The 23935-nt window shown below is 37.8% G+C and overlaps 1 long non-coding RNA gene across 2 annotated transcripts in view; it reads left to right on the top strand.

Moving 5' to 3' along the window:
• The window catches only part of LOC137840569 (uncharacterized), a 211741-nt gene extending 189858 nt beyond the window's left edge, over positions 1 to 21883 (top strand). For both annotated transcript variants that reach the window (XR_011087310.1, XR_011087309.1), the window contains one exon: positions 21769 to 21883. This is a non-coding gene — a long non-coding RNA (uncharacterized lncRNA). The remainder of the gene's footprint in view (positions 1 to 21768) is intronic.
• The last annotated feature ends 2052 nt before the right edge of the window (positions 21884 to 23935 follow it).

Genomic DNA, 23935 nt, shown 5'->3' with positions numbered 1-23935 from the left:
ACCTAGGGACAATTTGGAGTCTTCAATCGGCCTACCAAGCATGTTTTTGGGATGTGGGAGGAAACCGGAGTGCCCGGAGAAAACCCACGCGGGCTCGGGGAGAACATGCAAACTCCGCACAGGGAGGGCCGGAGGTGGAATCGAACCCGCACCCTCCTAACTGTGAGGCGGACGTGCTACCCAGTGCGCCACCGAGCCGCCACATACATACATACATATAGATATTATACATACACACACTTATACATACATACACCTCCTTTAGATAAATACAAAAGCAGTTTAAACACCTCACAGCATGCTACGGTATCCCATCAGTATTTTGCCTTTATACATTTTTTTAAACTGAGGTAAAGAACTACAATTCTTTAGTTCGTCACTGCTGGCGTTCCATAATTCCACACCTTTAACTGTTATACAATGCAACTTTAAAGTTGTTCTCACCAAATCTCTTTTAAACAAGTGTTCCTCTTAAATCATAGGTACTTTCCCTCCACTCAAACAACCTCTGGATACTGTTTGGTAATTGATTATTTTTTATTTTGTACATGAGTTGGATGGTTTTAAAATCGACTAGATCATTGTATTTCAGTGCATTCAGTTTTACAAAAAGAGGGTTAGATGGTTCTCTGTAATCAACATTATTTACAAGTCGTATAGCTTTTTTTGTAGAATGTAGATTGGATCTGTGTTTGTTTTGTATGTGTTGCCCCACACCTCCACACAGTACATAATGTATGGGAGTATGAAGGAGCAGTACAAGGAATATAATGATGTTTGGTTTATAAGATCTTTTACTTTATACAATACTGCCAGTGATTTTGAGATCTTTGATTTGATATACATTATATGTGGTTTCCAACTTAATTTTTCATCTATTAGCACTCCAAGAAATTTTACTTCATTCACTCTTTCTATTTCTATATTATTTATTGTAAGAATTTTGTCTGTGTTTGTCAGACGGTTTCCAAATATAATATACCTTGTTTTACTTAAATTCAATGTAAGTTTATTTGTGTCAAACCAACTCTGTAATTTTTCCATTTCAATACCCACAATATCCAGTAGTTGGTCCAGGTCGTCCCCACTACAGAGCAGATTCGTGTCATCTGCAAAAACTACGGCCTTGAGTAATCTGGAGACCTTGCACATATCATTAACATACAAAATAAATAACAAGGGGCCTAATATTGAGCCCTGAGGAACCCCACACTTTACCTGCTTTAGCTTTGATTTGAAGTCCATTAATTGCACATATTGATTCCTGTTTGATAAATAACTGTTTAACCAAGTGAGTGGCATACCTTGTATGCCATATCTCTCAAGTTTTGTTAACAGTATTTTATGATTTACAGTATCAAAAGCTTTCTTAAGATCTAAGAAGACACCTACAGCATATCGTTTATTTTCAATAGCTGTTGTTATTTCAGCTACGAAATCTAACAAAGCCATTGTGGTGGTTCTATTTTTCCGAAATCCATACTGTTGGTCACACAGAATATTTTGTTTTGTGATGAAATCATCAAGCCTTTTATAAAATATTTTTTCTAGTATTTTGGAGAATTGTGGGAGTAAAGATATTGGCCTGTAATTTGAGAATACCGTATTTGCCGATGTACAGGTCGACTCGGTGTATAAGTCGACCCCCTAAAATTCGACGGAAATTTACGATTTTATGATATATCCTTTGTATAAGTCGAGCTCAATTGTTGCATTATATTAAACTTCAAAATTCAATATGCGAAATTTATTGACGAAATGTGTTCAAATTCCGCGCATGCGGCTGTTTATAAGCACCGCGGAGGAGATCGCGGCCGGCGAGCTCGCGCACGCCGCCCGGCACCAACGGGAGGCCGGAAATAGCTCCAAGCCGAGCGGATCGGCACTTTATAAGCACCGCGGAGGAGATCGCGGCCGGCGAGCTCGCGCACGCCGCCCGGCACCAACGGGAGGTCGGAAATAGCTCCAAGCCGAGCGGATCGGCACTTTATAAGCACCGCGGAGGAGATCGCGGCCGGCGAGCTCGCGCACGCCGCCCGGCACCAACGGGAGGCCGGAAATAGCTCCAAGCCGAGCGGATCGGCACTTTATAAGCACCGCGGAGGAGATCGCGGCCGGCGAGCTCGCGCACGCCGCCCGGCACCAACGGGAGGCCGGAAATAGCTCCAAGCCGAGCAGATCGGCACTTTATAAGCACCGCGCAGGAGATCGCGGCCGGCGAGCTCGCGCACGCCGCCCGGCACCAACGGGAGGTCGGAAATAGCTCCAAGCCGAGCGGATCGGCACTTTATAAGCACCGCGGAGGAGATCGCGGCCGGCGAGCTCGCGCACGCCGCCCGGCACCAACGGGAGGCCGGAAATAGCTCCAAGCCGAGCGGATCGGCACTTTATAAGCACCGGGCAGGAGATCGCGGCGCCTCATTGGACTTCCAGCGGGCCGCGCACTCGCGCACGCCGCCCGGTTCAAATTTTCTAAGTGCAACGCACAATGAGATGCATGAGAAACGGCCTTGGTTACCATCACATTTGAAGCGATGAATACGAAGTTAAATTTTATGACTCGGTGTATAAGTTGAGGTCGATTTTTTTCGGTCGATTTTGGATCGAAAAAGGTCGACCAATACACCGGCAAATACGGTATGTGTTTGTCCCCAGCTTTATATATCGGAATAATTTTAGCTGTTTTCATTTCGCTCGGAAAAACACCATTTGTCAGTGATTGGTTGCAAATATGTGTTAGGGGTTTCACCACACTTTCAATAATATTTTTAACAAGTGACATATCTATTCCATTACAATCAGTTGACTTTTTACCTTTAAATCTTCTAACGATTTCTATTATTTCCGTCTCATCCGTTCCCCTTAGAACCATACTTTTGGCTATGGGTACATCCTTAATTAGGTCACTTGTACTCCATTTTTTTGGTACTTCTTCCGCCAAAGTAGGCCCAATACTAACATAGTAATCATTAAACTCCTCTGCAATCATTGCAAGTTCATTTATAGTTATATTGTTACTGTTTACAAAGTAAGAAGGATATCCTGGCTTTCCAGTTCTGTTTTTAATAATTTAATTTAACACTTTCCATGTTGTTATTGTGTTACTCTTGTTTTCCTCCAGTTTCTTGCTATAGTAGTTCCTTTTACTGTTTCTCATTATTTTGATCAATTTGTTTTTATAGGTCTTATATTTCAATTCAGCTTCTTTTGTTCTTATCTTTAGGAAATCTTTGTATAACAGGTTTTTTTTCTTGCAGGCGTTTAAGATTCCCTTTGTCAGCCATGGTTTTTCCACTGAGTTGTGTTTGATCGCTTTCCTTACAAGAGGACAGTTTTTATCATAAAGTTCAGATAAAATGGCCATGAATGTGTTGTAGGCTTCATTTACATCACCCACATATACCTTTTTCCAGTCTTGTTTTAGAAGACCATTTTTGAATGAGTCAATTGAATTACCAGAGTTCATTCTACACATTTTAAAAGCTATAGCATCCTTTTTTTCCCTTGTACAGTTCTGGATCACCGCAAACACTGGCAGGTGGTCACTTGAATCATTTATTATCAGTCCAGTTTTTACTTTCTTTTCAATCACATTTGTAAATATATTATCAACTAGAAAATGCAATTTCTGGAGAAATTGCGTGTGAAGGCGAAGACTTTGAATCACTTCTTGGGGAATGATGCCGAATGATGTTGAAATGAGTTGAATTTCTTGAGAAATGTGGAAAATAGAAGTTTAATACTAAATTTTGGAGAATTTGGTTGAATTTCAAATTCGAATTTTGGAATTTTTGGTAAGTGGGAAGGTGTGGAATAGGTAGGCAAAAGATGAACAGTTGAAAGTTGGAACGAGTTGAATCGGTGGAAAAATGTAGAAACTAGAAGTGAAAAACTAAATTTTGTGAAATTTTGCAAAATTTTGTGCAAATTTTAAAAGTGAAAACGTGAAATTTTTGAATTTGGCAAGTTTGGGAATGTCCCCAATGTGATTTGAATGTGTTGAAATAAGTGAATTTCAAACTGGAACAACAAAAATGTGAAATGTTGAATCTGCCATTAAGAATGAATGGGGAAAAAAATGCCACAAAATCGTGAATTTTGTGAAAACGGAAAATTTTTCGAACAAAAAAAATGTAAGCAGCCGTGTCATGAATATTTGGAATAAGTGAAAAGTGGAACGGAGTGAATCGGTTGAAGTATGTGGAAGGAGTTAAGCGTCAAAAAAGTGAGCGGAATAAGTAGAATAATAATAATAAAGGACAGCAATAACAATAGTGTGAAGGTCTTCACCTTCACACTAATAAAGGACAGCAATAACAATAGTGTGAAGGTCTTCACCTTCACACTAATAATAATAAAGGACAGCAATAACAATAGTGTGAAGGTCTTCACCTTCACACTAATAATAATAAAGGACAGCAATAACAATAGTGTGAAGGTCTTCACCTTCACACTAATAATAATAAAGGACAGCAATAACAATAGTGTGAAGGTCTTCACCTTCACACTAATAATAATAATAAAGGACAGCAATAACAATAGTGTGAAGGTCTTCACCTTCACACTAATAATAATAATAAAGGACAGCAATAACAATAGTGTGAAGGTCTTCACCTTCACACTAATAAAGGACAGCAATAACAATAGTGTGAAGGTCTTCACCTTCACACTAATAATAGAGAATGGTGTAGAATAACATATGTGTGAAGGCCATCGCCTTCACACAATAATAATAGAGAATGGTGTAGAATAACATATGTGTGAAGGCCATCGCCTTCACACAATAATAATAATAATAATAATAATAGAGAATGGTGTAGAATAACATATGTGTGAAGGCCATCGCCTTCACACAATAATAGAGAATGGTGTAGAATAACATGTGTGAAGGCCATCGCCTTCACACAATAATAGAGAATGGTGTAGAATAACATATGTGTGAAGGCCATCGCCTTCACACAATAATAATAATAATAATAATAATAATAATAATAGAGAATGGTGTAGAATAACATATGTGTGAAGGCCATCGCCTTCACACAATAATAATAATAATAAAGGACAGCAATAACAATAGTGTGAAGGTCTTCACCTTCACACTAATAATAATAAAGGACAGCAATAACAATAGTGTGAAGGTCTTCACCTTCACACTAACTAGAATTTGCAATTCCTGAAGAAATTGCGTGTGAAGGTGAAGAGGTTGAATAAATACTTGGGGAATGTTGCAGAATGATGTTGAAAAGAGTTGAATCGGTTGAAAAATGTAGAAATTACAAGGGAAAAAGGAAATTTGGGAAAATTGGGTGTGAATTTCAAAATTGAAAATTTGGAATTTTGGGTAAGTGGGAAGTTGTGGAATAGGTAGGAAAATGATGAACAGTTGAAAGGTAGAATGAGTTGAATAAGTTGAAAATGTAGAAATTAGAGTAGAAAAACAAAATTGTAGAGATTTTTTGGTAAGTGGGAAGTTGTGGAATAGGAAGGCAAAAGAGGAACAGTTGAAAGTTGGAACGAGTTGAATCGGTTAAAAAATGTAGAAGTTAGAGCAAATCTTGAATCCTAATAGAGAATGAATGGGAATTAAAAGAAAAAAAAATTGCACCAAAAGTTTCAGAAATTTGGAACAAAAGGAAAAAAACGGCTTCAGGAGGTTCACTTTTAGGGTTAAAATGTTGAAATGGGTTTAATCGGGCAAAATTTGCAAAAGTTAGCGCAAATGTAGGTATTTAGGGCACTTAATGTTGAAATATGGTCATTTCCGGTTTGATTTGGGTCACTTCCGGTTTGATTAGAGGCACTTCCGGTCTAGCTGAGGTCACTTCCGGTTTATTTGGGGTCACTTCCGGTTTAAAAAGGTCACTTCCGGTTGAAAAAGGTCACTTCCGGTTTGATTTGGGGTCACTTCCGGTTTGATTTGGGGTCACTTCTGGTTTACCTGAGGTCACTTCCGGTTCATTTGGGGTCAATCCCGGTTTGATTTGGGGCACTTCCAATTCATTCCGCGTACATTGGGGCACTTCAGGGTCAATCCAAGATGGCCGCCACTCTGGAAGTGGGGGTCAAGGGTTGAATTGTGGAAGTGGGGGTGAAGGGGGTGAATATGGTAAGCATAAGGTGAACAAAGTGAATAAAGTTGGAATGGGTTGAATCGGTTGAAAAATATAGAAATTAGAAGGGAAAAACTAAATTTTTGGAAAATTTGGTGACAATTTCAAAATTGAAAATTTGGAAATTTTGCTAAGTGGGAAGGTGTGGAATAGGTAGGCAAAAGATGAACAGTTGAAAGTTGGAACGAGTTGAATCGGTGGAAAAATGTAGAAATTAGAAGTGAAAAACTAAATTTAGTGACATTTTGCAAAAATTTGTGCAAATTTTAAAAGTTAAAACGTGAAATTTTTGAATTTGGCAAGTTTGGGAATGTCCCCAATGTGATTTGAATGTGTTGAAATAAGTGAATTTCAAACTGGAACAACAAAAATGTGAAATGTTGAATCTGCCATTAAGAATGAATGGGGAAGAATTTGCCGGAATTTTGTGAATTTTGCGAAAACGGAAAATTTTTTGAACGAAAAAAATGTAAGCACCCGTGTCATGAATATTTGGAATCAGTGAAAAGTGGAATGGAGTGAATCGGTTGAAGTATGTGGAAGTAGTTAACGGACAAAAAAGTGAGCGGAATAAGTAGAATAATAATAATAACTAGAATTTGCAATTCCTGAAGAAATTGCGTGTGAAGGTGAAGAGGTTGAATAAATACTTGGGGAATGCTGCAGAATGATGTTGAAAAGAGTTGAATCGGTTGAAAAATGTAGAAATTACAAGGGAAAAGGAAATTTGGGAAAATTGGGTGTGAATTTCAAAACTGAAATTTTGGAATTTTGGGTAAGTGGGAAGTTGTGGAATAGGTAGGAAAATGATGAACAGTTGAAAGGTGGAATGGGTTGAATAAGTTGAATGGGTTGAATAAGTTGAAAAAAGTAGAAATTAGAGTAGAAAACCAAAATTGAACAGTTGAAAGTTGGAACGAGTTGAATCGGTTAAAAGATGTAGAAGTTAGAGCAAATCTTGAATCCTAATAAAGAATGAATGGGAATTAAAAGAAAAAAAATTGCGCCAAAATCTTTTGAAATTTGGAACAAAAGGAAAAAAAACGGCTTCAGGAGGTTCACTTTTGGGGTTAAAATGTAGAAACGGGTTTAATCGGTCAAAATTTGCAAAAGTTAGCGCAAATGTAGGTATTTTGGGCACTTAATGTTGAAATATGGTCACTTCCGGTTTGATTTGGGTCACTTCCGGTCTATTTGGGTCACTTCCGGTTTGATTAGAGGCACTTCCGGTCTAGCTGAGGTCACTTCCGGTTTATTTGGGGTCACTTCCGGTTGAAAAAGGTCACTTCCGGTTTGATTTGGGGTCACTTCCGGTTTGATTTGGGGTCACTTCCGGTTTACCTGAGGTCACTTCCGGTTCATTTGGGGTCAATTCCGGTTTGATTTGGGGCACTTCCAGTTCATTCCGGGTTCATTGGGGCACTTCAGGGTCAATCCAAGATGGCCGCCACTCTGGAAGTGGGGGTCAAGGGTTGAATTGTGGAAGTGGGGGTGAAGGGGGTGAATATGGTAAGCATAAGGTGAACAAAGTGAATAAAGTTGGAATGGGTTGAATCGGTTGAAAAATGTAGAAATTAGAAGGGAAAAACTAAATTTTGGGAAAATTTGGTGTGAATTTCAAAATTGAAAATTTGGAAATTTTGCTAAGTGGGAAGGTGTGGAATAGGTAGGCAAAAGATGAACAGTTGAAAGTTGGAACGAGTTGAATCGGTGGAAAAATGTAGAAACTAGAAGTGAAAAACTAAATTTTGTGAAATTTTGTGAAATTTTGTGCAAATTTTAAAAGTGAAAACGTGAAATTTTTGAATTTGGCAAGTTTGGGAATGTCCCCAATGTGATTTGAATGTGTTGAAATAAGTGAATTTCAAACTGGAACAACAAAAATGTGAAATGTTGAATCTGCCATTAAGAATGAATGGGGAAGAATTTGCCGGAATTTTGTGAATTTTGCGAAAACGGAAAATTTTTTGAACGAAAAAAATGTAAGCACCCGTGTCATGAATATTTGGAATCAGTGAAAAGTGGAATGGAGTGAATCGGTTGAAGTATGTGGAAGTAGTTAACGGACAAAAAAGTGAGCGGAATAAGTAGAATAATAATAATAATAATAAAGGACAGCAATAACAATAGTGTGAAGGTCTTCACCTTCACACTAACTAGAATTTGCAATTCCTGAAGAAATTGCGTGTGAAGGTGAAGAGGTTGAATAAATACTTGGGGAATGTTGCAGAATGATGTTGAAAAGAGTTGAATCGGTTGAAAAATGTAGAAATTACAAGGGAAAAAGGAAATTTGGGAAAATTGGGTGTGAATTTCAAAATTGAAAATTTGGAATTTTGGGTAAGTGGGAAGTTGTGGAATAGGTAGGAAAATGATGAACAGTTGAAAGGTGGAATGGGTTGAATAAGTTGAAAATGTAGAAATTAGAGTAGAAAAACAAAATTGTAGAGAATTTTTGGTAAGTGGGAAGTTGTGGAATAGCAAGGCAAAAGAGGAACAGTTGAAAGTTGGAACGAGTTGAATCGGTTAAAAAATGTAGAAGTTAGGTCAAATCTTGAATCCTAATAGAGAATGAATGGGAATTAAAAGAAAAAAAAAATGCATCAAAAGTTTCTGAAATTTGAAACAAAAGGAAAAAAACGGCTTCAGGAGGTTCACTTTTGGGGTTAAAATGTTGAAATGGGTTTAATCGGGCAAAATTTGCAAAAGTTAGCGCAAATGTAGGTATTTAGGGCACTTAATGTTGAAATATGGTCATTTCCGGTTTGATTTGGGTCACTTCCGGTTTGATTAGAGGCACTCCCGGTCTAGCTGAGGTCACTTCCGGTTTATTTGAGGTCACTTCCGGTTTAAAAAGGTCACTTCCGGTTTAAAAAGGTCACTTCCGGTTTGATTTGGGGTCACTTCCGGTTTGATTTGGGGTCACTTCCGGTTTACCTGAGGTCACTTCTGGTTCATTTGGGGTCAATCCCGGTTTGATTTGGGGCACTTCCAGTTCATTCCGCGTACATTGGGGCACTTCAGGGTCAATCCAAGATGGCCGCCACTCTGGAAGTGGGGGTCAAGGGTTGAATTGTGGAAGTGGGGGTGAAGGGGGTGAATATGATAAGCATAAGGTGAACAAAGTGAATAAAGTTGGAATGGGTTGAATCGGTCGAAAAATATAGAAATTAGAAGGGAAAAACTAAATTTTTGGAAAATTTGGTGTGAATTTCAAAATTGAAAATTTGGAAATTTTGCTAAGTGGGAAGGGGTGGAATAGGTAGGCAAAAGATGAACAGTTGAAAGTTGGAACGAGTTGAATCGGTGGAAAAATGTAGAAATTAGAAGTGAAAAACTAAATTTAGTGAAATTTTGCAAAATTTTGTGCAAATTTTAAAAGTGAAAACGTGAATTTTTTTAATTTGGCAAGTTTGGGAATGTCCCCAATGTGATTTGAATGTGTTAAAATAAGTGAATTTCAAACTGGAACAACAAAAATGTGAAATGTTGAATCTGCCATTAAGAATGAATGGGGAAGAATTTGCCGGAATTTTGTGAATTTTGCGAAAACGGAAAATTTTTTGAACGAAAAAAATGTAAGCACCCGTGTCATGAATATTTGGAATCAGGGAAAAGTGGAATGGAGTGAATCGGTTGAAGTATGTGGAAGTAGTTAACGGACAAAAAAGTGAGCGGAATAAGTAGAATAATAATAATAATAAAGGACAGCAATAACAATAGTGTGAAGGTCTTCACCTTCACACTAACTAGAATTTGCAATTCCTGAAGAAATTGCGTGTGAAGGTGAAGAGGTTGAATAAAGACTTGGGGAATGCTGCAGAATGATGTTGAAAAGACTTGAATCGGTTGAAAAATGTAGAAATTACAAGGGAAAAAGGAAATTTGGGAAAATTGTGTGTGAATTTCAAAATTGAAAATTTGGAATTTTGGGTAAGTGTGAAGTTGTGGAATAGGTAGGAAAATGATGAACAGTTGAAAGGTGGAATGGCTTGAATAAGTTGAAAAATGTAGAAATTAGAGTAGAAAAACAAAATTGCAGAGAATTTTTGGTAAGTGGGAAGTTGTGGAATAGGAAGGCAAAAGATGAACAGTTGAAAGTTGGAACAAATTGAATCGGTTAAAAATTGTAGAAGTTAGACCAAATCTTGAATCCTAATAGAGAATGAATGGGAATTAAAAGAAAAAAAAATTGCAACAAAATTTTTTGAAATTTGGGACAAAAGGAAAAAAAAAGGCTTCAGGAGGTTCACTTTTGGGGTTAAAATGTTGAAACGGGTTTAATCGGCCAAACTTTGTAAAAGTTAGCCCAAATGTAGGTATTTAAGGCACCTAATGTTGAAATATGGTCACTTCCGGTTTGATTTGGGTCACTTCCGGTCTATTTGGGTCACTTCCGGTTTGATTAGAGGCACTTCCGGTCTAGCTGAGGTCACTTCCGGTTTATTTGGGGTCACTTCCGGTTGAAAAAGGTCACTTCCGGTTTGATTTGGGGTCACTTCCGGTTTGATTTGGGGTCACTTCCGGTTTACCTGAGGTAACTTCCGGTTCATTTGGGGTCAATTCCGGTTTGATTTGGGGCACTTCCAGTTCATTCCGCGTACATTGGGGCACTTCAGGGTCAATCCAAGATGGCCGCCACTCTGGAAGTGGGGGTCAAGGGTTGAATTGTGGAAGTGGGGGTGAAGGGGGTGAATATGGTAAGCATAAGGTGAACAAAGTGAATAAAGTTGGAATGGGTTGAATCGGTTGAAAAATATAGAAATTAGAAGGGAAAAACTAAATTTTTGGAAAATTTGGTGTAAATTTCAAAATTGAAAATTTGGAAATTTTGCTAAGTGGGAAGGTGTGGGGGGCGGCTCGGTGGCGCACTGGGTAGCACGTCCGCCTCACAGTTAGGAGGGTGCGGGTTCGATTCCACCTCCGGCCCTCCCTGTGTGGAGTTTGCATGTTCTCCCCGGGCCCGCGTGGGTTTTCTCCGGGCGCTCCGGTTTCCTCCCACATTCCAAAAACATGCTTGGTAGGCCGATTGAAGACTCCAAATTGTCCCTAGGTGTGAGTGTGAGTGTGAATGGTTGTCTGTCTCTGTGTGCCCTGCGATTGGCTGGCAACCGGTTCAGGGTGTCCCCCGCCTACTGCCCGATGACGGCAGGGATAGGCTCCAGCACGCCCGCGACCCCCGTGGGGACTAAGCGGTTCAGAAAATGGATGGATGGATGGGAAGGTGTGGAATAGGTAGGCAAAAGATGAACAGTTGAAAGTTGGAACGAGCAGAATCGGTGGAAAAATGTAGAAATTAGAAGTGAAAAACTAAATTTAGTGAAATTTTGCAAACTTTTGTGCAAATTTTAAAAGTGAAAACGTGAAATTTTTGAATTTGGCAAGTTTGGGAATGTCCCCAATGTGATTTGAATGTGTTGAAATAAGTGAATTTCAAACTGGAACAACACAAATGTGAAATGTTGAATCTGCCATTAAGAATGAATGGAGAAGAATTTGCCGGAATTTTGTGAATTTTGCGAAAACGGAAAATTTTTTAAACGAAAAAAATGTAAGCACCCGTGTCATGAATATTTGGAATCAGTGAAAAGTGGAATGGAGTGAATCGGTTGAAGTATGTGGAAGTAGTTAACGGACAAAAAAGTGAGCGGAATAAGTAGAATAATAATAATAACTAGAATTTGCAATTCCTGAAGAAATTGCGTGTGAAGGTGAAGAGGTTGAATAAATACTTGGGGAATGCTGCAGAATGATGTTGAAAAGAGTTGAATCGGTTGAAAAATGTAGAAATTACAAGGGAAAAAGGAAATTTGGGAAAATTGGGTGTGAATTTCAAAATTGAAAATTTGGAATTTTGGGTAAGTGGGAAGTTGTGAAATAGGTAGGAAAATGATGAACAGTTGAAAGGTGGAATGGGTTGAATAAGTTGAAAATGTAGAAATTAGAGTAGAAAAACAAAATTGTAGAGAATTTTTGGTAAGTGGGAAGTTGTGGAATAGGAAGGCAAAAGAGGAACAGTTGAAAGTTGGAACGAGTTGAATCAGTTAAAAAATGTAGAAGTTAGAGCAAATCTTGAATCCTAATAGAGAATGAATGGGAATTAAAAGAAAAAAAATTGCACCAAAAGTTTCTGAAATTTGGAACAAAAGGAAAAAAACGGCTTCAGGAGGTTCACTTTTGGGGTTAAAATGTTGAAATGGGTTTAATCGGGCAAAATTTGCAAAAGTTAGCGCAAATGTAGGTAATTAGGGCACTTAATGTTGAAATATGGTCATTTCCGGTTTGATTTGGGTCACTTCCGGTTTGATTAGAGGCACTTCCGGTCTAGCTCAGGTCACTTCCGGTTTATTTGGGGTCACTTCCGGTTTAAAAAGGTCACTTCCGGTTGAAAAAGGTCACTTCCGGTTTGATTTGGGGTCACTTCCGGTTTGATTTGGGGTCACTTCCGGTTTACCTGAGGTCACTTCCGGTTCATTTGGGGTCAATCCCGGTTTGATTTGGGGCACTTCCAGTTCATTCCGCGTACATTGGGGCACTTCAGGGTCAATCCAAGATGGCCGCCACTCTGGAAGTGGGGGTCAAGGGTTGAATTGTGGAAGTGGGGGTGAAGGGGGTGAATATGGTAAGCATAAGGTGAACAAAGTGAATAAAGTTGGAATGGGTTGAATCGGTCGAAAAATATAGAAATTAGAAGGGAAAAACTAAATTTTTGGAAAATTTGGTGTGAATTTCAAAATTGAAAATTTGGAAATTTTGCTAAGTGGGAAGGTGTGGAATAGGTAGGCAAAAGATGAACAGTTGAAAGTTGGAACGAGTTGAATCGGTGGAAAAATGTAGAAATTAGAAGTGAAAAACTAAATTTAGTGAAATTTTGCAAAATTTTGTGCAAATTTTAAAAGTGAAAACGTGAAATTTGTGAATTTGGCAAGTTTGGGAATGTCCCAAATGTGATTTGAATGTGTTGAAATAAGTGAATTTCAAACTGGAACAACAAAAATGTGAAATGTTGAATCTGCCATTAAGAATGAATGGGGAAGAATTTGCCGGAATTTTGTGAATTTTGCGAAAACGGAAAATTTTTTGAACGAAAAAAATGTAAGCACCCGTGTCATGAATATTTGGAATCAGTGAAAAGTGGAATGGAGTGAATCGGTTGAAGTATGTGGAAGTAGTTAACGGACAAAAAAGTGAGCGGAATAAGTAGAATAATAATAATAATAATAATAAAGGACAGCAATAACAATAGTGTGAAGGTCTTCACCTTCACACTAACTAGAAAATGCAATTTCTGGAGAAATTGCGTGTGAAGGCGAAGACTTTGAATCACTTCTTGGGGAATGATGGCGAATGATGTCTAAATGAGTTGAATTTCTTGAGAAATGTGGAAAATAGAAGTGTAATACTAAATTTTGGAGAATTTGGTTGAATTTCAAATTTGAAGTTTGGAATTTGTGGTAAGTGGGAGGTTGTGGAATAGGTAGGCAAAAGATGAACAGTTGAATGTTGGAACGGGTTGAATCGGTTAAAAAATGTAGACGTGAGAGCAAATGTTGAATCTCCATAGAGAATGAATGGGAATTAAAAGAAAAAGCAATTGCGCCAAAATATTTTGAAATTTGGAACAAAACGAAAATAAATAGCTTCAGGAGGTTCACTTTTGGAGTTAAAATGTTGAAATGGGTTCAATCGGACAAAAAATGCAAAAGTTAGCGACTAATGTAGCTATTTAGGGCAGTAATGTTGAAATAAGGTCACTTCCGGGGTGATTTGGGTCACTTCCGGTCTATTTGGGTCACTTCCGGTTTGAGTGGAGGCACTTCCGGTCTAGCCGAGGTCACTTCCGGTTTATTTGGGGTCACTTACGGTTTAAAAAGGTCACTTCCGGTTTAAAAAGGTCACTTCCGGTTTGATTTGGGGTCACTTCCGGTTTACCTAAGGTCACTTCCTGTTTACCTAAGGTCACTTGCGGTTTGATATGGGGCACTTCCGGTATATTCTGGGTTCATTGGGGGCACTTCCGGGTCAATCCAAGATGGCCGCCACACTGGAAGTGTGGGTGAAGGAGGTGAATATGGTAAGCATAAGGTAAACAAAGTGAATAAAGTTGGAATGGGTTGAATCGGTTGAAAAATGTGGAAAAAAGAGTAGAAAAACGAAATTGTAGAGAATATTTGGTAAGTGGAAAGTTGTGGAATAGGCAGGCAAAGGATGAACAGTTGAATGTTGGAACGGGTTGAATCGGTTAAAAAATGTAGAAGTGAGAGCAAATGTTGAATCCCCATAGAGAATGAATGGGAATTAAAAGAAAAAGCAATGGCGCCAAAATATTGTGAAATTTGGAACAAAACGTAAAAAAACAGCTTCAGGAGGTTCACTTTTGGGGTTAAAATGTTCGAACGGGTTCAATCAGACAAAAAAAGCAAATGTTAGCGCCTAATGTAGCTATTTAGGGCAGTTAATGTTGAAATAAGTTCACTTCCGGGTTGATTTGGGTCACTTCCGGTCTATTTGGGTCACTTCCGGTTTGAATAGAGGCACTTCCGGTCTAGCCGAGGTCACTTCCGGTTTATTTGGGGTCACTTCCGGTTTAAAAAGGTCACTTCTGGTTTAAAAAGGTCACTTCCGGTTTGATTTGGGGTCACTTCCGGTTTACCTAAGGTCACTTCCTGTTTACCTAAGGTCACTTCCGGTTCGATTTGGGGCACTTCCGGTTCATTCTAGGGTCATTGGGAGCACTTCAGGGTCAATCCAAGATGGCCGCCACACTGGAAGTGGGGGTCAAGGGTTGAATTGTGTAAGCATAGTGGAAGTGGGGGTGAAGGGGGTGAATATGGTAAGGATGAGGTGACCAAAGTGAATAAAGTTGGAATGGGTTGAATCGGTTGAAAAATGTAGAAATTAGAGTAGAAAAACCAAATTTTGTAGAATTTGGTTGAATTTCAAAATTGAAAATTTGGAAATTTTGGTAAGTGGGAAGGTGTGGAATAGGTAGGCAAAAGATGAACAGTTGAAAGTTGGAATGGGTTGAATCGGTTGAAAAACGTAGAAGTTAGAGTAGAAAAACGAAATTTTGGAGAATTTGGTTGAATTTCAAATTTGAAATTTTGGAATTTTTGGTAGGTGAGAAGTTGTGGAATAGGCAGGCAAAAGATGAACAGTTGAAAATTGGAATGGGTTGAATCGGTTGAAAAATGTAGAAACTAGAGGTGAAAAACGAAATTTCGTGAAATTTTGTCGGAATTTTTAACGTGAAAACGTGAAATTTTTGAATTTGGGAATTTTGGGAATGTCGAGAATCATTCCGAATGTGGTTTGAATGTGCTGAATGAGGTGAATTTAAAAGGGGAATGACGTAAATGTGAAATGTAGAATCTGCCATTGAGAATGAATGGGGAAAAATTTGTCGTAAATTCGCGAATTTTGCGAAATCGGAAAATTTTCGGAACGAGAAAAATGGAAGCGCTCATCTCGTGAATATTTGGAATACGTCAAAAGTGGAACGGAGTGAATCGGATGAATTATGTGGAAGAAGAAGCGGGACAAAAAAGTGTGGAGAATAAAATATAATAATAATAATAACTAGAAAATGCAATTTCTGGAGAAATTGCGTGTGAAGGCGAAGACTTTGAATCACTTCTTGGGGAATGCTGGCGAATTATGCTGAAACGAGTTGAATTACTTGAGAAATGTAGAAAATAGAGGTGAAAAATGGAATTTTGGAGAATTTGGTGGAATTTCAGAATTTTGGAGAATTTGGTTGAGTTTAAAATCTTAAAATGTGGAATTTATGGCAAGTGGAAATTTGGGGAATAGGTAGGAAAAAGATGAAGAGTTGAAAGTTGGAATGGGTTGAATCGGTTGAACAATGTGAAAATTAGAGTAGAAAAACACATTATTGGAGAATTTGGTTGACTTTCAAATTTCAAAATTTGGAATTTTTTGTAAGGGGAAGTTGTGGAATAGGTAAGCAAAAGATGAAGAGTTGAAAGTTGGAATGGGTTGAATCGGTAGAGAAATGTAGAAATGAGAGTAGAAAAACGAAATTTTGGAGAATTTGGTTGAATTTCAAATTTGGGATTTTTGGTAAGTGGGAAGTTGTGTAATACGTAGGCAAAAGATGAAGAGTTGAAAGTTGGAATGGGTTGAATCGGTTGAAAAATGTACAAATTAGAGTCGAAAAACGAAATTTCGCAGAATTTGGTTGAATTTCAAATTTGGAATTTTTGGTAAGTGGGAAGTTGTGAAAGGTAAGCAAAAGATGAAAAGTTGAAAGTTGGAATGGATTGAATCGGTTGCACAATGTAAAGATTAGAGAAGAAAAACAAAATGTTTGAGAATTTGGTTGAATTTCAAATTTTGAATTTTTGGTAAGTGGGAAGTTGTGGAATAGGTAGGCAAAAGATGAAGAGTTGAAAGTTGGAACGGGTTGAATCGGTTGAACAATGTGGAAATTAGAGTAGAAAAACGAAATTTTGGAGATTTTGGTTGAATTTCAAATTTGGAATTTTTGATAAGTCGGAAGTTGCGGAATAGGTAGGCAAAAGATGAAGAGTTGAAAGTTGGAATGGGTTGAATCGGTTGAACAATGTAGAAATTAGATTAGAAAAACGAAATTTTGGAGAATTTGGTTGAATTTCAAATTTGGAATTTTTGGTAAACGGGAAGTTGTGGAATAGGTAGGCAAAACATGAACAGTTGAAAGTTGGAATGAGTTGAATCGGTTAAAAAATGTAGAAATTAGAGTAGAAAAACTAATTTTTTTAAAATTTGGTTGAATTCCAAATTTGGAATTTTTGGTAAGTGGGAAGTTGTGAAATAGGTAAGCAAAAGATGAAAAGTTGAAAGTTGGAATGGATTGAATCACTTTCACAATGTAAAGATTAGAGAAGAAAAACAAAATGTTTGAGAATTTGGTTGAATTTCAAATTTTGAATTTTTGGTAAGTGGGAAGTTGTGGAATAGGTAGGCAAAAGATGAAGAGTTGAAAGTTGGAACGGGTTGAATCGGTTGAACAATGTAGAAATTAGAGTAGAAAAACGAAATTTTGGAGATTTAGGTTGAATTTCAAATTTGGAATTTTTGGTAAGTCGGAAGTTGTGGAATAGGTAGGCAAAAGATGAAGAGTTGAAAGTTGGAATGGGTTGAATCGGTTGAACAATGTAGAAATTAGAGTAGAAAAACAAAATGTTGGAGAATTTGGTTGAATTTCAAATATGGAATTTTTGGTAAGTGGGAAGTTGTGGAATAGATAGGCAAAAGATGAACAGTTGAAAGTTGGAATGAGTTGAATCGGTTGAACAATGTAGAAATTAGAGTAGAAAAACAAAATTTTTTAAAATTTGGTTGAATTCCAAATTTGGAATTTTTGGTAAGTGGGAAGTTGTGAAATAGGTAAGCAAAAGATGAAAAGTTGAAAGTTGGAATGGATTGAATCGGTTTCACAAAGTAAAGATTAGAGAAGAAAAACAAAATGTTTGAGAATTTGGTTGAATTTCAAATTTTGAATTTTTGGTAAGTGGGAAGTTGTGGAATAGGTAGGCAAAAGATGAAGAGTTGAAAGTTGGAATGAGTTGAATCGGTTGAACAATGTAGAAATTAGAGTAGAAAAACGAAATTTAGAAAGATTTGGTTGAATTTCAAATTTGGAATTTTTGGTAAACGGGAAGTTGTGGAATAGGAAGGCAAAACATGAACAGTTGAAAGTTGGAATGAGTTGAATCGGTTAAAAAATGTAGAAATTAGAGTAGAAAAACAAAATTTTTGAGAATTTGGTTGAATTCCAAATTTGAAAATTTGGAATTTTTTATAAGTTGGAAGTTGTGGAATAGTTAGAAAAAGATGAACAGTTGAAAGTTGGAATGGGTTGAATCGGTCTAAAAACGTAAAAGTTAGAGTGGAAAAACGAAATTTTGGAGAATTTGGTTGAATTTCAAATTTGGAATTTTTGGTAAGTGGGAAGTTGTGGAATAGGTAGGCAAAAGATGAACAGTTGAAAGTTGGAATGAGTTGAATCGGTTGAACAATGTAGAAAAAAGTGGAATGATGTAAATGTGAAATGTCGAATCTGCCATTAAGAATGAATGGGGAAAAATTTGTCGTAAGTTCGCGAATTTTGCGAAATCGGAAAATTTTCGGAACGAGAAAAATGGAAGCGCTCATCTCGTGAATATTTGGAACACGTCAAAAGTGGAACGGAGTGAATCGGATGAACTATGTGGAAGAAGAAGCGGGACAAAAAAGTGTGGAGAATAAAATATAATAATAATAATAATAACTAGAAAATGCAATTTCTGGAGAAATTGCGTGTGAAGGCGAAGACTTTGAATCACTTCTTGGGGAATGATGCCGAATGATGTTGGAATGAGTTGAATTTCTTGAGAAATGTGGAAAATAGAAGTGTAATACTAAATTTTGGAGAATGTGGTTGAATTTCAAATTTGAATCTTGGAATTTTTGGTAAGTGGGAGGTTGTGGAATAGGTAGGCAAAAGATGAACAGTTGAAAGTTGGAACGGGTTGAAACGGTTAAAAAATGTAGAAGTTAGAGCAAATCTTGAATCCCCATAGAGAATGAATGGGAATTCAAAGAAAAAGCAATTGCGCCAAAATATTTTGAAATTTGGAACAAAAGGACAAAAAACGGCTTCAGGATGTTCCCTTTTGGGGTTAAAATGTTGAAACGGGTTCAATCGGACAAAAAATGCAAAAGTTAGCGACTAATGTAGCTATTTAGGGCAGTTAATGTTGAAATAAGGTCACTTCCGGTTTGATTTGGGTCACTTCCGGTTTGATTAGAGGCACTTCCGGTCCATCTGAGGACACTTCCGGTTTATTTGGGGTCACTTTCGGTTTAAAAAGGTCACTTCCGGTTTAAAAAGGTCACTTCCGGTTTGATTTGGGGTCACTTCCGGTCTATTTGGGTCACTTCCGGTTTGATTAGAGGCACCTCCGGTCTAGCTGAGGTCACTTCCGGTTTATTTGGGGTCACTTCCGGTTTAAAAAGGTCACTTCCGGTTTAAAAATGTCACTTCCGGTTTGATTTGGGGTCACTTCCGGTTTACCTAAGGTCACTTCCTGTTTACCTAAGGTCACTTCCGGTTCGATTTGGGGCACTTCCGGTTCATTCTAGGGTCATTGGGAGCACTTCAGGGTCAATCCAAGATGGCCGCCACACTGGAAGTGGGGGTCAAGGGTTGAATTGTGTAAGCATAGTGGAAGTGGGGGTGAAGGGGGTGAATATGGTAAGGATGAGGTGACCAAAGTGAATAAAGTTGGAATGGGTTGAATCGGTTGAAAAATGCAGAAATTAGAGTAGAAAAACCAAATTTTGTAGAATTTGGTTGAATTTCAAAATTGAAAATTTGGAAATTTTGGTAAGTGGGAAGGTGTGGAATAGGTAGGCAAAAGATGAACAGTTGAAAGTTGGAATGGGTTGAATCGGTTGAAAAACGTAGAAGTTAGAGTAGAAAAACGAAATTTTGGAGAATTTGGTTGAATTTCAAATTTGAAATTTTGGAATTTTTGGTAGGTGAGAAGTTGTGGAATAGGCAGGCAAAAGATGAACAGTTGAAAATTGGAATGGATTGAATCGGTTGAAAAATGTAGAAACTAGAGGTGAAAAACGAAATTTCGTGAAATTTTGTCGGAATTTTTAACGTGAAAACGTGAAATTTTTGAATTTGGGAATTTTGGGAATGTCGAGAATCATTCCGAATGTGGTTTGAATGTGCTGAATGAGGTGAATTTAAAAGGGGAATGACGTAAATGTGAAATGTAGAATCTGCCATTGAGAATGAATGGGGAAAAATTTGTCGTAAATTCGCGAATTTTGCGAAATCGGAAAATTTTCGGAACGAGAAAAATGGAAGCGCTCATCTCGTGAATATTTGGAATACGTCAAAAGTGGAACGGAGTGAATCGGATGAATTATGTGGAAGAAGAAGCGGGACAAAAAAGTGTGGAGAATAAAATATAATAACTAGAAAATGCAATTTCTGGAGAAATTGCGTGTGAAGGCGAAGACTTTGAATCACTTCTTGGGGAATGATGGCGAATGATGTTGAAATGAGTTGAATTTCTTGAGAAATGTGGAAAATAGAAGTGTAATACTAAATTTTGGAGAATTTGGTTGAATTTCAAATTTGAAGTTTGGAATTTGTGGTAAGTGGGAGATTGTGGAATAGGTAGGCAAAAGATGAACAGTTGAATGTTGGAACGGGTTGAATCGGTTAAAAAATGTAGACGTGAGAGCAAATGTTGAATCTCCATAGAGAATGAATGGGAATTAAAAGAAGAAGCAATTGCGCCAAAATATTTTGAAATTTGGAACAAAACGAAAATAAATAGCTTCAGGAGGTTAACTTTTGGAGTTAAAATGTTGAAATGGGTTCAATCGGACAAAAAATGCAAAGGTTAGCGACTAATGTAGCTATTTAGGGCAGTTAATGTTGAAATAAGGTCACTTCCGGGGTGATTTGGGTCACTTCCGGTCTATTTGGGTCACTTCCGGTTTTAGTAGAGGCACTTCCGGTCTAGCCGAGGTCACTTCCGGTTTATTTGGGGTCACTTCCGGTTTAAAAAGGTCACTTCCGGTTTAAAAAGGTCACTTCCGGTTTGATTTGAGGTCACTTCCGGTTTACCTAAGGTCACTTCCTGTTTACCTAAGGTCACTTCCGGTTCGATTTGGGGCACTTCCGGTTCATTCTAGGGTCATTGGGAGCACTTCAGGGTCAATCCAAGATGGCCGCCACACTGGAAGTGGGGGTCAAGGGTTGAATTGTGTAAGCATAGTGGAAGTGGGGGTGAAGGGGGTGAATATGGTAAGGATGAGGTGACCAAAGTGAATAAAGTTGGAATGGGTTGAATCGGTTGAAAAATGTAGAATTTAGAGTAGAAAAACCAAATTTTGTAGAATTTGGTTGAATTTCAAAATTGAAAATTTGGAAATTTTGGTAAGTGGGAAGGTGTGGAATAGGTAGGCAAAAGATGAACAGTTGAAAGTTGGAATGGGTTGAATCGGTTGAAAAACGTAGAAGTTAGAGTAGAAAAACGAAATTTTGGAGAATTTGGTTGAATTTCAAATTTGAAATTTTGGAATTTTTGGTAGGTGAGAAGTTGTGGAATAGGCAGGCAAAAGATGAACAGTTGAAAGTTGGAATGGGTTGAATCGGTTGAAAAATGTAGAAACTAGAGGTGAAAAACGAAATTTCGTGAAATTTTGTCGGAATTTTTAACGTGAAAACGTGAAATTTTTGAATTTGGGAATTTTGGGAATGTCGAGAATCATTCCGAATGTGGTTTGAATGTGCTGAATGAGGTGAATTTAAAAGGGGAATGACGTAAATGTGAAATGTAGAATCTGCCATTGAGAATGAATGGGGAAAAATTTGTCGTAAATTCGCGAATTTTGCGAAATCGGAAAATTTTCGGAACGAGAAAAATGGAAGCGCTCATCTCGTGAATATTTGGAATACGTCAAAAGTGGAACGGAGTGAATCGGATGAATTATGTGGAAGAAGAAGCGGGACAAAAAAGTGTGGAGAATAAAATATAATAATAATAATAATAATAGAGAATGGTGTAGAATAACATATGTGTGAAGGCCATCGCCTTCACACAATAACTAGAAAATGCAATTTCTGGAGAAATTGCGTGTGAAGGCGAAGACTTTGAATCACTTCTTGGGGAATGATGTTGAAATGAGTTGAATTTCTTGAGAAATGTGGAAAATAGAAGTGTAATACTAAATTTTGGAGAATGTGGTTGAATTTCAAATTTGAATTTTGGAATTTTTGGTAAGTAGGAGGTTGTGGAATAGGTAGGCAAAAGATGAACAGTTGAAAGTTGGAACGGGTTGAAACGGTTAAAAAATGTAGAAGTTAGAGCAAATCTTGAATCCCCATAGAGAATGACTGGGAATTAAAAGAAAAAGCAATTGCGCCAAAATATTTTGAAATTTGGAACAAAAGGACAAAAAACGGCTTAAGGAGGTTCCCTTTTCCCTTTAAAATGTTGAAACGGGTTTAATCGGACAAAAAATGCAAAAGTTAGCGACTAATGTAGCTATTTAGGGCAGTTAATGTTGAAATAAGGTCACTTCCGGGGTGATTTGGGTCACTTCCGGTCTATTTGGGTCACTTCCGGTTTGAGTAGAGGCACTTCCGGTCTAGCCGAGGTCACTTCCGGTTTATTTGGGGTCACTTCCGGTTTAAAAAGGTCACTTCCGGTTTAAAAAGGTCACTTCCGGTTTGATTTGGGGTCACTTCCGGTTTACTTGAGGTCACTTCCGGTTCATTTGGGGGTCACTTCCGGTTTGATTTGGGTCACTTCCGGTCTATTTGGGTCACTTCCGGTTTGACTAGAGGCACTTCCGGTCTAGCTGAGGTCACCTCCGGTTAATTTGGGGTCACTTCCGGTTTAAAAAGGTCACTTCCGGTTTAAAAAGGTCACTTCCGGTTTGATTTGGGGTCACTTCCGGTTTACCTGAGGTCACTTCCTGTTTACCTAAGGTCACTTCCGGTTCGATTTGGGGCACTTCCGGTTCATTCTAGGTTCATTGGGAGCACTTCAGGGTCAATCCAAGATGGCCGCCACACTGGAAGTGGGGGTCAAGGGTTGAATTTTGTAAGCATAGTGGAAGTGGGGGTGAAGGTGGTGAATATGGTAAGGATGAGGTGACCAAAGTGAATAAAGTTGGAATGGGTTGAATCGGTTGAAAAATGTAGAAATTAGAGTAGAAAAACCAAATTTTGTAGAATTTGGTTGAATTTCAAAATTGAAAATTTGGAAATTTTGGTAAGTGGGAAGGTGTGGAATAGGTAGGCAAAAGATGAACAGTTGAAAGTTGGAATGGGTTGAATCGGTTGAAAAACGTAGAAGTTAGAGTAGAAAAACGAAATTTTGGAGAATTTGGTTGAATTTCAAATTTGAAATTTTGGAATTTTTGGTAGGTGAGAAGTTGTGGAATAGGCAGGCAAAAGATGAACAGTTGAAAGTTGGAATGGGTTGAATCGGTTGAAAAATGTAGAAGTTAGAGTAGAAAAACGAAATTACGAAGAATTTGGTTGAATTTTAAATTTGAAAATTTGGAATTTTTTTTGTAAGTGGGAAGTTGTGGAATAGGTAGGCAAAAGATGAACAGTTGGAAGTTGGAACGGGTTGAATCGGTCGAAAAATGTAGAAATTAGAGGTGAAAAACGAAATTTCGTGAAATTTTGTCGGAATTTTTAACGAGAAAACGTGAAATTTTTGAATTTGGGAATTTTGGGAATGTCGAGAATCATTCCGAATGTGGTTTGAATGTGCTGAATGAGGTGAATTTAAAAGGGGAATGACGTAAATGTGAAATGTCGAATCTGCCATTGAGAATGAATGGGGAAAAATTTGTCGTAAATTCGCGAATTTTGCAAAATCGGAAAATTTTCGGAACGAGAAAAATGGAAGCGCTCATCTCGTGAATATTTGGAATACGTCAAAAGTGGAACGGAGTGAATCGGATGAATTATGTGGAAGAAGAAGCGGGACAAAAAAGTGGCGGGAATAAAATAGAAGAATAATAATAATAACTAGAAAATGCAATTTCTGGAGAAATTGCGTGTGAAGGCGAAGACTTTGAATCACTTCTTGGGGAATGCTGGCGAATTATGCTGAAACGAGTTGAATTACTTGAGAAATGTAGAAAATAGAGGTGAAAAACGGAATTTTGGAGAATTTGGTGGAATTTCAGAATTTTGGAGAATTTGGTTGAGTTTAAAATCTTACAATGTGGAATTTATGGCAAGTGGAAATTTGGGGAATAGGTAGGAAAAAGATGAAGAGTTGAAAGTT

This window comes from Syngnathus scovelli, chromosome 8, assembly GCF_024217435.2.
Source record: "Syngnathus scovelli strain Florida chromosome 8, RoL_Ssco_1.2, whole genome shotgun sequence".
Taxonomy (NCBI): Eukaryota; Metazoa; Chordata; class Actinopteri; order Syngnathiformes; family Syngnathidae; genus Syngnathus; species Syngnathus scovelli.
Note: the sequence above shows the minus strand (reverse complement) of the source record. Positions and strands in the feature narration are given on the sequence as shown.